Raw genomic sequence first — 13,709 nt, 5'->3', positions numbered from 1 at the left:
AGTGTGGTTTTTGTAGTACGCTTTTTTCCGGGATAGGATGTGTTATTAAAATACGAACGAATCAAGCGAAATTAAATAGTCCCTCTCAGGTTTAATAATACCAATACAAATCAAGCGTGGTTTGACAATATTCCAATAGTGAAACTCTACTATTAGGAGTATCATTATCAATAATCTTTTTAGTTTTTGAACATTTGGAGGCTCTTGGTAAACTTACCCGCACTGTAATAACCTATTTCATGTAACGTGTCTCAACAAAATCAACAACAAAATCGGGTGGTGTTTTTTTCACAAAATCGATTATTAAGAACCGTTTTCAAATTTTGCATGCGTTTTTTTTAGAACAGGTCATTCTAAAAAATAAATTTCTGTTAGGTTTATGTTTTAATTTTCAGGTTTATCAAAATTAATCTAATGTAACTTTAAAGGATGTCATGTAAAGATAAGTGTGTATGGAGAAAATAGGGCAAATATACTTTGATTTAGCATAGTTCAACCCAAAAACTGTGGAGACAAGTGGATGATCATTTGTTGTTTTTCCTCATATTTAAATTAAACCAAAAGATTTCTTTACTACCTTAATAATATTTCTTCTTCCATATAAAACGTATTAGTATGATTTATTTTACTTTAACCTATTCTGTAGCCAATTAGTCAGATTAGTTAACTTAGAATGTTCAGCTAGTTATCGACAAGAGAGATAGCGCGATTAGATAACAGATCTCAAAACCTACGGTTGTTGTAACTTGTTTTATATAGTAGTGGTAAATGTTCGAAAAGGTTCATTATTTACTTAAAAATAAATACACCTTTATGACAGCTAAAGAACTAGAACTATATAGAAATCGCTATACACATTAATTTTAAATCAGCGTAACGTTTTTAATACTTGTAACCGAAAAATTGAATCAAATCTGCTAAAATTATGTTAGGTGCTGTATCGGTTCTAAACGAGCTATACGCTATTGGTGAATACCGCGGTATGCGACTGTAATGAGCGAGGCTTTGCATGGTAATTTGAATTTCCACGCGGGAATTCATCAAGAACTAACGTTAATTCTGATCTTCATTCCAAGGATGCCAACGAGAATAATAATCTGCTTTTTAGTTGAAAAAGGTGGATTAAATGATTTAGTCTATTTCATATGAATGACATGTAAGAGCGATGTACGAGTTGTTACTGTTATAACAAAACAACACTTTATTTCTATTTTGGTTCATAAACAATATTATATATTTATATTATAAAGTTATTTCTAACAGTGTACAATATAAATATTGACTTATAACTGCAGCCAGTTTTATGCATTTTTATACCAGTTGTTATTTTTACTCCACAGGTGATCCATGTATTCTCTTTTTTAAAGTTCAGGTTCACCGCGATTTTAAGTAGACCAAGGACTTCGAACAAAACTAAAACCGAAATCTCCGAAATTAGAATCATGTATACAATGATTGAAATACGTGATCATGCTTTGTAATTTTATTTTTCCAAACGGATTTAAACCATATCTGATATGCTATGAATGAATAATGTGATCCCATTTTAATCTGAAACTGTAACGTATAACGTGATGGAATCACAATAAGCTGATTGTCCGGGGAACTGTTAATACTGATCCGTCCAGCACTGGCCAGTTAACACCAATTACAATACTACCGGCACCAGTATTGTAATGGCGGTGATTGCGTGGAGAGAATACTGACGTGTTTTCCCTTCATTTTTAAGGGAAATAATTTCATAATTAGCATAGTTTGTTTTGATAAAGTAAACGTTTGTATTTAAAAATCCAAGCAACCAATCCCTTAGAGCTTCAGTTCATTGTTAAGGCACATGGATCTATTCAAAGATTATTTTAGATGAGAAAAGCTTCTTGAGTCAAACCGGTCTCAGCTAATTTAAAATAAACAATAAATTTAATTTGTTGTATAAAACGTTGGGATTACAATATCCCTCCCTGTATGAGGGAGAACTTATGTACAAAGACAGTACTATTATTAATAAACAAAGATTTAGGGATTTTAGAAAATGCCACCTCCTTTTTATTGGATGGCAACCAAAATATGATAGTTTATCTGTGGTACACCCGTCTGATCTGAAGTATTATATAGTTTTTGGTCTGACCTATATATTTATTACTGTACGTTTAGGACCCTTTTGGATATTTCGTTACACAGTGTGAAAGCTATTCGTTTATTTTTGCACACTTTGTAAGTACAAAAAGGTGTGTAAAAACATCTTATTATGTAACAGAATGTGATGATGGAATGGGGGAAGTAGAATAATAATGGCTGAGAATGAAACTTTGAAAACTGTTTACTGGATGGAAGCCGTTGTTTGCATAAAGGATGGAAACAGTCCCTTTCTTCCTCTCTCATTGTTCTGGTTACATAAAACAAAACAGAGAATACATGCGATTGAAATGGTAACACATAAAATGTGACTATCATTTACTACTTGAACGTAGTAAATTATTGATGGTAAGTATACCTCCAGTCCTAGCTCGTTTTGTTTACACGTTTTACTCGTTGGTACAATGTTTGAATAGATTTTATGTTTGTTATCTTTTAAACAACTAAGAGTACTAGACTTTAACATTTTGTTCAGTGTGTAATCTTGAGTATTTAAAGAGACGTATAGATAAGAACTATATCTAGATAAGAATATGATGTATTCGATGGAGAGCATATATTAACAAATAAACAAGCTCCAAGCTTAGATTCATCACTAGAACCTCTAGATGATTTCTCTTCCTGGACACTAAGAATTCCTTCGTTCTCATCTGAAATTCGAATGTATTACTCAACAGTTGGTTAAATAAACCAAATCGGAGAGGTTTCATTGTAGTTTTTTCAGGCGATTGCAATGAGACTTGGCTGCGAGTGTCGCCAGATAACTGATGAATACAGATGAATCTGCCTTCCCTGAGATTCAGACGACTGAACCGAAATCACATTTCGTTCTTGAGAACGTTGCCAACAGTTACCGCTGATTGTACAGAAATGCAGAATTGCATAGACATGCGGGAATCACTATTTTCTTTAGCATAAGGCTATACAGCAGTAAGTATATGCCCCAGAAACCCCAAAAGCAGTTTCGCCATGGCAATGCTATAAACTGCAGATTTTAACTTTTCTATTTTTGCCAACTTAACAATCAAGAAGAAGTCTATAGAACTACATTCGGTTGAACCTACTATTGTCATGTTAAGTATACATTACACTTACAGTATTCTTTGTTGGAAACACAGATATTATTTATCCTCTTTGTTATTTGTCATGTTCTTGATTTCATTGTCACGTTATATTTATTGCCTACTGTGGTTTTCTCGTATCTGCCACGTTTGCATGATAATGAAATGAAATGAAATGAAAAATGTCTTTATTGAATACAACATAAAACTTATTCAATTGGCGAGGTTAGGACTATTAAGTCCTCTCTTACACCTAACCATAAATTAATAAACTCTACTATTACTGTAAAACAAGAGCCACAATACAGTTTACATTACTATTTTACAATCAAAAATTATAATCTCTATTTATATAAAGTAATAAAATGAAATAAAGGTTCTCTATGAAACTAATAATAAATAAATAGAATAAAACTTACAAGGAAATTAACAGACATTCATCCATCACCATTCATACAAAGCCATCGTCCCATACCCTATGCCACGATATCGTCAACCCGACGAGGCCCAAAACAGATGGTCCCTAAGCACCCCCCGAAACCGTTCCCGACTACGAATACCTCTGATATGATCCGGGAGATTATTCCAAAGTCGACAAGCAGAGACTGTGATAATGTGGGTGATTATGTATAAATGAAGAAAATAATTGCATATGTACTTGTTTAACATGTTTAAACAATTATATACAGTAACTCAATATTTAACATTATTTTAGTACTTCACATTTGTTAATTCTTTCCTATATTATTTGTGTATGTTCCTGCGCTATTTATTTTCATCGATCTATATTGTACAGTCTTGTACTGTTTGTTGCTTTATGGTATTTGAGTTACCACATTACCTTAACTTGAAACGGTTTATAATATAAAAATCTTCATTACCTAGTTCTACTCGTATTCAGTATACACAGAGTTTGACAAATTTGCTAATTTTATACTCTCCCAATGGTTTATAATTTATAATTGGAAACTACAGGAGTACGAGTGTTACTAGAGGTTTTAGTACATAAATAATGAACTAAAAATTTCATTAGTTACTTGAGTAAATTACTTTAATTTATTGACATTACTTTATTGAGTAAATAATGCCTTTATTGCTATTAGTAACGGTAAGGAAGGACAGTTAGTTTTGAAAAAACTATGTTATATTTCATAGTACAAGTAAAAAAAATAAATCCTGGTACTATTTTGACCATTGGAGATTATTCAATTATTGAAATATTCTTTAATTTAATCATCTGCTTGCGATGGCATTTGAGTAAAAGTACAAAAATATTTGAAAATGTATATGTAAAACAATAAAATAACAATACATATTTAGTAATAAAACTTGACGTATAAAGTTTTTAAATTCACATAAAATTAATTCTATAGCATATATTTATAATGTATACATGTATTATAATTGTTTGATAAAATCCTTTAAACAGTTTTTAGTCGTGTACGAAGACAAGCCAAACCAAATTGCCTCTCTGACGTTAGTAGTAGGACCAGTAAGCAGAATGCACAAGCGTTGCACTATTTCCGTTAAACGATAGTTTCTTGGTCTATCTTGGGTTTTCCAGCGAGACTTCGTTGTTTCATTTTTCCTGTATTCTTGTATATATAATGCTGTCACAGTCATGTTGAAAGTGAAGAACAAGCTTTACACATTAGCAGTGTTTATTTTTTCCATTCGAACCATCCCACTCAGCCTTACTTTTCTTTCTTTAAAGCCCTCTCTGAGCCTAATTTTAGATGTTTTTGACAACTAGCTACTCTATTGACTTAACACAATGTTTTTTTGAACAATTTTGTAATGTATTGTGATAATAACCGTATGATATTATTACCGCGTTAGGTACATAATGAATATGATAGGTACTGCTGTGATGACAGTAACGATAACAGTGAAAGGAACGCTGGTCAAAGTACCTCAATTTTGAGTAGCTTAATGTTTTTCAATATTAATGTCAAAGTATCAGTTGAGATAAATCAATTAATAAATAACTGCAGTAATCATTATTTACGTGTATACACAGTAAATCACGTGATTATGTTATAGTCCTCTTGTCTTACTATGCAATCAAGAATCATTTGTAGCGAAGTGTCTATATACCAAAGTCATTTGAAGTTAGTAATAGATTATAGAAATACAAAATATAATATTTTAAAATTTGAAATTAGTATCATATGTAACGTAAATTAGGATCTCAAGCTTCCCGAGAGCTAGAAGGTACCACAACACGATTCCGTGATACCGACTTCCTACAATAGCATTTTTATTCCTTTTATAAGAACTAAAATGGGGCTTGTTGAAATAAATAGAGAAATGAATTATAATGGAGCACATAATACAGCAAGAATGTGTTTTATTCAGTAAGGTTGTCGTTTAATTGAATCGGATCCATTTGAGTTCAAATCGATTATTGATCGACACATATGCCTAGTGTTACTACAGTAACATAACTACAGTCATTGGTTAGGAGGAAATACAAAACTTAATGTTTACTTAAAAAACATCCTGAAATGGTGTACCTGACACGTGAGCATTTTATTTTCTCACTCGAGTGATTTAGTAAATTTGTTTCTCCTTATTGAGTAACTTTATCCGTAGTGCAGTAACGTTGAAGATAGTAAACGTTTAAACGTTTTATTCATTTATTATTCAAGAAAACAAACAATATCTCAAAGTATTCAGATTTCCATTCTTTGATGCCAGATTTGTGCTGAAAAGTTTCATCATAACGTTCGAGCTATGACTCAAAATATCCAATGTCATAATCACTTATTCGTGCTTAACTCAATAATTGAACATATTCTGGAATGTAGTTTTAAAACTTGGTTCCTTTTATGTTGAAAGAGTCCATGCATTTTTATTACATTGTTTTATCTAAACTTAATTTTAAACTGAGAAAAATCTAGACATTGAACGTTGCAACATGTAATCGTAAGTTGCGTTAGATACTTAATTAGGTTGTTTAATTATTTTTATACGTTGAGTTTTATTTATATTTTATACAAGATTATAAAATATGTTAAAATTTCAAAATAATATGCTGTGATAGTCAGTAAATAATATCAGTACCACTTGCTATATAATTTCTGGTTTTTACTAAACAGCTGATTCCTTTACTATGGGAAGTGAAATTATCAGTCAGGTATACCAACCATCCGGACAGTAAAATAAAAATGCCCTTAAAAACCACAAAAAACAGGTATTTATAATTTATTTGACGAAAACCATACATGGTGTTCTAAAAATAAGTAAAAAAGGCTACTTATATTCTTTTAAATCTAAAAAATGGGTCTTTGCATTTAAAAATATTGCCTTAAGCCCTCCAGCTCCTGCTTGCTAGTCTTCAAAATAGTTTCATCATAATATTTAATAAGTAGAGAAAATTTCATGCAGATTTCATGCTAAAAACGTTCCATTATAGGTACTGATAAGAGAGCTGTGACAGTTTAAATACTTTGACCAAAAAAGTTTTTTGAGCGCAGCAAATGAACAATGCAAGCAGTAATTAACTTAACCACATTAATTTGTTGGTCTTGTTAACGCACAACTTTGTCCATACAATCTTAGCTATCTCTCTTATATTTGTCAAGATCTCTTCAGTGTGAATAAATTTGAAACAACCTGTATATCACAATAGACGTTTACATTTTGGAACGTTCACCGCCAAGATTTATCTCTGTTTTAGGTTAAGTTTAGATCAAACAATGTAATAACAATTCATGAAGTCTTCGAACATAAAAAGCTACCATGTTTTAAAATTCTACTGTCCAGAAAAATATTCTACGTTCCTTTCTAGACGAAAGGAATTATAGAAGGGCTGATGGCAGTCATGATACCACTGGGAGTAGCGATGGCAAGAGTATTTATTCAAATTTAAGTTACAAAGTTTGTAATTATTTAATATTAATAGTTCTTATAGCTGCAATAATACTTCTATTACTTTATAAAATGAGACAGTTTTTAAGTAAAAATATTCTAAACTTATAGTTCCGTATACTGCAGATTATCAGTTGTTATTTATAGAACAGTTTATTTTATTTTTAAGGCGATTCTGGACATTTTGTAGAATATATTAAAACTTATAACCATAGAGGAATAAAGAGATGAAAATAGTTATTTATACAAGAGTTTACCTGAACCAATGCTACACACTTTTATGATTTGTTATTGGTGTAAAACTGATCGTACAAATTGTATTGAAATCTCAACCATATGTGAATTGTTGACTCTAAAGTTTACTTATTCAAACAAACCATAATATTTAATCAATCCGTACCTTGGAAAACATTTCTTGTCAAATTAGAACTATAATTTGTGGTAATACAAGATCTGTATTTAATTTGCTTATCTTCCACTGAAGCAGCTACGCAGCACATTGTATAAAGTTTTATCATGGGCAAAACAAAATTTCCGTATGTCGTGAATGAAAATGTAAGGAATCCTTCCACATTAATTAATGTTATCAATTAATTTGATGCTTACCATTTGCTTAGTAGTTTCAACAAAATTATACACTTGAAGAGAACATTATAACGAATTCTTACTTTTTAACATTAAAAGGTCGAGGTTTAAACGATAACCAGAGTTAATCACTAACGTTAACCATTATGATTACGTAGACCCAGATACAGGGGTCAAAATTAAAGGGTCTCCCACCTCTCAACTCACAATGGAAGGGTTGATGTGCTTCAATCTCTCTCCGACATCTCCGTTATGTATTCTCCGACCACAGAAAGATAAACTTTTTATGGTAACAGTGAACATTCTATTCAGGGACAAACTGTATTTCTGAGTTAGTTAAAACGTTGTACCTGTTGAAACGTTTGTTGTCTTCGAGGATTGGGATGCAGTTAGTAACTTTGCTGAGAGTTAAGTTACTACACAAGATAATGAGGGGTAACTACTTTCCCGAGACTGAAAGTCACTAATACCGTTACTGCAATTAAGTGTGGAGTTTTCATGAATCTTTACAAAAAGTGTAACACTTTGTTGTACTGAAGGTTGTGTTGTACCATTTATAATATATGAAGATGGTAAATAACCGAAATCCTGTTATACTTTCAAACTTTCCATCGTCAATAGCAAACTTTAAACGAAGAATAGAATATTTATATATTAAATAAATAAATTAATTAAATTTGTAGACCTACAGTTGTGTGGCCTTACTAATACGTTAGAATATATCTATCTCCATTTCTGGCTATTCAAATAAGGAATTATAACTTTATATTCTACTTATAATTTCCATTATCTAAACCAAAAGCTTTTCTCATCCAATTACAACGAAAGCATTGGTTGTATAGGTTTGGACTGCAGTTAAAATGAATAGTTCTTGCGAGTAAACTAATCCTTCCATTAATGTTTCAACTTAATTTTAACATAAAAGCAATACCTTTTTGGAGCTTTTTATTATTTTCTGATTTAATGGTACAATGTTTTGTTACGAAACTTTTTTGTCTGAGTAATTAAATGATCTTACAGATATAAATAGTTATAACTTTGTATGTGTGGTTATAAACATGTTGACTTGGATTGAGTCTAATCAGTTAAAGCTGTTGTGATTGTAAACGTATACATTTATATTGTTTCGAATTTATTGTATAATTCTAAATCTTACGATACCACATCGACCAGGAAACTTAAGAGATAGTAAAAAAACTTTCGGAACAAAAATTGACCTTGGAATTTTGAATTATCCCTTTTTTCTCTATTGTACCTGTAGCTGAGGTAGAAATATTTGGTGTTTGAACAGTTCAAAGTATATTTAATTAAAACATTTGAACGATTGCCTTATTGAAACCTCAAGTTATCTGAAATAAATCTGAAAAGTCTTATTTTAGGTCTTCGTTGCAGAATTGATTTGATTTTTCACAAATGTATACAGCTACAATTTTAAATCTATTAAATATTCAATTCATACTTGCTAATGAAGTTATCCAAAGTATTGCAGTTAACATTATATTGCATACGCCTTTACACATCATGGTGGTGTTGTTTTTGGGATTTAATACTCTTGAAAATAAAAAGTATATTTCAGGAATTCGGTCATGAGGATATATACGAATAATAAATTTTACCTACAAATATACAATTTATATTTTTTATGTAATTCACTTTGTTATAATCATTGCATTTCATGTCCTTGGTATGCCTGAGAAATGTGTAGTGATAGTACTAAACGTTTCGTAGCGTGTAAAGTTAGCTTTTAATTAGGTTCATAGTTTTAAAATGTTAGGATTAAATAGGGGATTAAATGTTATTAATCTAGGATAAGAATATAATGATTGTAACTTTCGAAAATTAGGCCACTAATATTTTTTCCTATTCCCAATTTAATGTTATTAATCCACATAATACAGGACTCTGTATGGATCCTTGTTAGAGGTTATACAATCTTACGCTACCTAAAAAATTGTATTTTGAAAGCGCTTACAATGCTTTTTACCCGCGATATACATTTATTACAACTGTTTGGATAGGATTTACATCATATTTTATTATATCTAGTTTGATATTAATTATTTAATACAGTAATAAAGCCTACTTTCTATTTTTAAGTTATTGTTAATGTAAACAGTACAATAAACAAATAGAAATAGCATTGGATAGCACATTTAACATGTGATAGAGTTCCTCATGAAACATGCATGATTGTAGCTTGATCAGGCTGAGTGCACGGGCACAGACGCTTACATACAATTCGAACTGCTTCTGTTTGTTAATACCAGATGTAACTGTACTTGAAACAACCTCAAACGCTACTGTCAATTCTAGATGTAAACTTTCCATATAATACTGAGCATCAGCTTATATTTACATGTTGAACATTTCTGTCACTATTATTTACAATTTAAATTGTATATATTTGTAAAAACATCTCTGTTTTTAGTTCATAAGAATAACTAGATTTATGCTTTTATTCAAGTTTCATCAATGTTCCTACACGAAAAGAACTGAATGCTTTTCCATATAATTTAGTTTCTTAGTATTGATTTGCATATAGATGTGAAATTATGCAGGAAGCATTATTTGTATGTAAGCGACATCGAATTCAAAGATGGTGTTTGTCAATTCATGGAATTTGGCTTTATTGCTTTAAGGGTAAACATGATGGAAATGTGAAATTTGCAGAATAAATAAAATTTTAAACAGCTGAGTAGAATCATATGAGTTTTACCAAATGGTATCGTAGCTATAGCCTTTAAATTGTGCATTAAACCTCAGTAAAGTCTGTTACGTGAGACGTAGAGTGGGTTACTCATGCATTACTTCAAGCAATTTAGTGTTTGATATTGAACTCCTATCGGGTTAAACAGTGATCATGTGATGTATGTTTATGTAGAAGTAAGAAGGAACATTCCGTGATTTGACACTTTTCAATTTAAGATGCGATGTAATGGTGGACATTTATTATTTTAATAATGTAAATTATTTATATATTGAAGATTGTTGTCATTCTAATAAACTGACTTGTAGTGTAATTTAATTAAGTATGTGCACGCACCGATAGAAAAATACAAAACGTGTTTGTTCGAGTTATGTTGTTACATCTAAAAGAAATTAAAAATAATAGGTAAATAAAGTATCTATATTCATATATACGCATTTTAAGTCGTCCATGTCATAGGATAAAAGTTTAATTTTCAATGAGTGCCATGAAATGCCATTGCCTCTAAAAGCATTAGTTCAATTTATAATATTAAATGTTAATAATGCTGGAGCTATAGTATTTAGCGTTAGCATATTTCCGTTAAATGTTCAGACATTGTAGGACAGTGTATAGTGTTGAGGTATTGCATTCACACTATATTATTGTAACATATGGAAGGAAACGAATAATTAGTCTATCAGTTCTATAGAATGTTTATATCACTTTAGGCGTGAAGGATTGGGTTGCGAAACATTTTTCTGGCTCTGAAGAGCCGTTCTAGTTCACAATTCTAGTAGTTCACAATTTCATTTCGTTTATTTATAACGTTTTATAAAAACGCGAGGTGCATAAAACGCCTGCAACTGTAGACCTGCATGAAAATAATTTTCCCCCAAAGCCGCCCGTACTACGTTCAATCTTTGTTTGGGCGTAATAAAACGTCCATTTTAGTCGTAGATAAATCTACCCAAGGTTATACGTGAGAAGTAATTGGGTTTTAACATGGTGGTTTCAATTCAGGGGCTCCACCTCGTGGCTTCAAAGTAATAATTAAAGAATCGGAAGAAGGTTATCATTTGTTTCACAAAACATTCAGAAAAATGTTGGTTTAAAGTTTTTAGAAATAAATGAATGCCCTTATTCCCATGAGAAAATTAAAACCTTATTTATTTTCTCCATTTCCCTCAGGGATTAAAGAGTTATCCGATATGATTAACTTACCAAAAAACCATATATTGATACTTAGAGTTCACCCACTCTAGCTGACGACTTGAGTGGTACAAAAAAATCAAGGGTATACAGAGTGACCCAGTGGTATCGAGTCGTTATCTCTAAAATAAAATGGTTTAATCAGACATCTTGTGCCTCCGTGGGGACGATCCTAATCATTGACTGCGGGGATGGTAAACATAATTATTGGCCTTCGTAATTAGTTCATAAATACCATACAACAAGGACGTAGTACCCGTGTAAGTTGAACACTTTCAAGTACATTAAATTCAATATCCGTTACAAGTTTGTTTCATAATAATAATTGATATTAAAATATAATGCTTAAAATAATATAAAATTGACGCTGAAAACTTATGAAAATGTTAATAATAAAATTAAAGAAATGGTAAGTAAACAAAATTTGAAAAATAAAAGAGTTGCTAAGCTGCTAATACAGAATATTAGAAACATTGGTTGTCGATAGACAACCAACAACACATACAACAACAAACATATTTTATATTGTGTTTTCTACGATTGTAGAAAAACATATAACATTTTATTGCTTCCTCTTTATGTAAATACATTAAAAAAGGAAGAATATTTTATTAGCCATGCCGGTAAAAGTAGAACTAAAATAATATGAATGCAATAACTTTTAATTTACTTTTTAATAACTGATAACTATAAAATACAATACTTTAAATTTCTCTAATCAGAATACACAGTTTCGGTTTCTTATTACAAATTTTACAGATTTATTTACAACGGGATAGTACTGTCCATAACGTAGCTATGGTGGGAAATTTTGATTCAATGTGAATGTTGAGATTAGCTTCAGTTTACTTTCCTCTTAGTGCAGCGTCTGAAACCTGACGCTGACACAGACTTGACTCATTGTCTCATCAATTGTACACCTGATTAGACAATGAGAAAACTTTTTCACCTAAATGTTACTATATCTTGTTGTCTAGACGTATCTGATGTCAAAACGATGTAAAAGGTTTATTTTGAGATTCTTCGTCACCGAATCTTTTCGTATCGTATAATTTTTACATATAATATAATTTATTTATTTATAGATTATTCAGACGAACATTACTGAATCAGGTCTGTAACAGCATCAGATTTCAGGCACTGCAGTAAGAGGAAGATATTATGGAGCTGAACTCATCATTCACATAGTAGTGTTGTTATTATTTTCATTGTTGTAGATAAGTCTTGTATTGGAAAGCTAAAACCTTTCAGACTTATATAGCCCATTGTATAGATCTGGCCTATTTAGAAGGGAGCTACATTTCACAGACCAAAGTTGTGGTGTGTGTGACTAGCGAGTGAATGCAATTTACTATTTCGATTACTAATTCTGCTTTAATAGATCCATATAAAGTTGAACTATTTACTATCGGCAACAAACAAAAATTAATTAAAGCTATAAAGCTAATATTACTGCAGTCGTTGTATTACGTTTAAGAGGTGGCTAATATAAAATATACAACTTTAATTAATATTACTGTGTATACTCTAAAGAGAAAAACTGGATTACTGGTTTGTTGTAATTAAAAAAAAAATTCTGCACTATATACGCCAATTATAGCATGGTACGTATTTATAGTACGTTTATAAAAGTATTATAAATACACTACTTTTGACTTATTTGACAAACGAGTAGTTAAACATACCAACATAAACTAGTAATAGGCCAGGTAAATTAGTTTTAAGGCTATAAATAATGAAACCATGAATATGACATATTTTTAATCAACAAAATACCGAATTCAATTGATTTGATCCGATTTAGGTTAAATTCATAGTATTTGTGATTGGGTTATTTATAGTTTTAAAATTTATTATTTTCCTCCAAATGATACTGAACTTCTTCTACGTTCTACTACGTTATTTACTATTATATTGATTTCACCTAAAAAACAATTTGATTCTTTGATAAAAATCAAAAGATCTGATTTGAAACTAAAAGAAATGGTAGGAATCTATGAATGTAAAAAGCAAAACAATCGATAACTTGATAAATCCACAACATTTGTTCACTATTTACAGTTTCTATTTTGTAAAAATATTATATTTACGAATATAAGCCTTCTGTAGAAACATATTCCGTTAAATGTGAGCAGATTTAATATAAATCCGTCTATTGA

Source organism: Homalodisca vitripennis, chromosome 1 (assembly GCF_021130785.1).
Source record: "Homalodisca vitripennis isolate AUS2020 chromosome 1, UT_GWSS_2.1, whole genome shotgun sequence".
NCBI classification, from domain to species: Eukaryota; Metazoa; Arthropoda; class Insecta; order Hemiptera; family Cicadellidae; genus Homalodisca; species Homalodisca vitripennis.
This window is presented reverse-complemented; position numbering follows the sequence as displayed.